The sequence below is a fragment of the Lygodium microphyllum genome, chromosome 8 (assembly GCF_053477565.2).
Source record: "Lygodium microphyllum isolate KBCC chromosome 8, Lygodium_microphyllum_v1.1.10, whole genome shotgun sequence".
NCBI lineage: Eukaryota > Viridiplantae > Streptophyta > Polypodiopsida > Schizaeales > Lygodiaceae > Lygodium > Lygodium microphyllum.
Window position 1 is genome coordinate 40850403 of NC_141142.1, and position 2128 is coordinate 40852530.

Below are 2128 nucleotides of genomic sequence, written 5' to 3' on the forward strand. Positions count from 1 at the left end.
ACCTTGCGCTATAGGACGCATCGCTAGACGGCTACTTCTACTTTTGGAGTTTGACTTTTCTGTGGTGGTACGTAAAGGGAAGCAACATTACATGACTAACCATGTGTCTCACATCCCCATGGGAAAAGCTATTGGACAAGGCATTGTGGACGAACTACCAGATGTGCATCTATTCCATTTATCCAGTGAAATGGATTTGTTTAGAGCCAATGTGACGCCGTATTGGGCAAATGACATAGTTCAAGTGCTTGAGCACAGACTACCAGAACAATCGATAGAAAAGGCTTGACTTAGGCGGCTCATCCTAAAGATCCAACCCTATCAGTTGATAGTAGGTCAACTCTACAGGTTGGGGCAAGACGAGTTACTATGCAGATGCGTGCGTGAACATGAGATACATGACATACTCGTAGAGGCAAATGGCGGAGTCGCAGGAGGACATTTCAGTCCCAAAGTGCTGCAGTCCCAGCTATGGTAGCCTACTCTCTTGCGAGATGAAGCACGATTTATGAAGCATTGTGATGAGTACCAACAAACTAAGGTCCCTATTCATAAATATCACATAGAGCTAACCGCAATTATCACACGACAACCCTTCGAGAAATGGGGGATTGACTCCATCAGACCCATTAGTCCCGCGGCGGCATAGTATTCACAAGCCAAATACATCATTGTAGCCACCAACTATCTAACAAAATGGGCAGAAGCACGAGCTATGAGAAAAAATGATGTTAGGACCATTGCCAATTTCCTATGGGAGCAGGTGATCTCACGGTTCGGCTGTCCCATCGAACTAGTCAACGACCAAGGCACACACTTCATCAATGAAGTGACAGCTCACCTCCTATCCTCCTTCCTAATCATCCATCGGAAATCTTCATCTTATTACCCTCGAGCAAATGGTCAAGCTGAATCCACAAATAAAATCTTACTAAACATATTGACCAAAGTCATCTCTGCTTCGTGCAGTGATTGGGATAATAAGTTGATGGCGGCCTTGTGGGCCTACCACATGGCTTACAAGATGGCTGTAGGGCAGACCTCCTTTAGATTAACCTATGGTATGGATGCAATTCTACCCTTGGAGTTCTTCGTACCTAGCCTTAGGATAGCCCTTTAAGAGAGATGGGATGGGAAGGAGGCATGGATAGAATGCCTAATTGAGCTCAAACGCTTATCGAAAACTTGGCTTCTAGCCACCCATGTGCTAATATACGAGAAGGCAAGACGCAGATGCCGGTTTGACAAGCATGTCAAGCAACGCAACTTTGAACAAGGTGACTTAGTACTGCTATACTCAGTCAAAGGACATAAGCAAAAACTGAAGTTTAGGGAGCTAGGTCATTTTAGGGTTCGAACCATCAGCCAAAATGGTAACGTAGAAGTTGAAACCCTAGAAGATGAGGGTATAGGCTTCTTCAATGGCAGCTACATAAAGAAGTACTTCCCTCCCACACGCCCATTGCATGAGCCTCCCATGCTAGCACCCCTTGTCCAAGTAAGAGTAGCCACTATCACTAAGATAGATGATGAGGATGAGGAAGCTGTAGAACCAGCTTACCTAAGCATAACGGTCACTACCAAGCACACATGCACCATCAATGCATTGATCAATGAGGGAGCTGACTTTAATGTCTTAACCCATGACCATTGGACCCAAATTGGCAAACCGCAATTACAACCCACTAATGCTAAGATTAGCATGTATGGAGGCCGATCATACACACTTTTGGGAAAGTGCAAGGTTGCAGTTTCTATCGAGTTTGAAAGCATGCCGATGATATTCTATGCATTGCCCAACACTAAAGATGCAGGCATAGAATCGTTGTTAGGACGAACTTTCAAAAAGCGAGCTCGTTGTACTATCGACTACGAGTCGCAATGTATCCATGTAGCCATGGGCAATGTCTGAATAGTTACATCTTTCAGCAATGGCAGCGTGACTCCTTCCAAATCTGCAAAGCCACCGGTAGAGAACCCCACCGTCAAGTCTAAGGAGAGGGTCATAACTCGTCACAACCCACCAAGCCTCAATGCCGGCAACCCGATGAACCCAACACTGAAGCCAATAAACTGCAGTTCAAATGGATACCTAAACATCAAAGACTGCCATCTCGAAGCAAACACC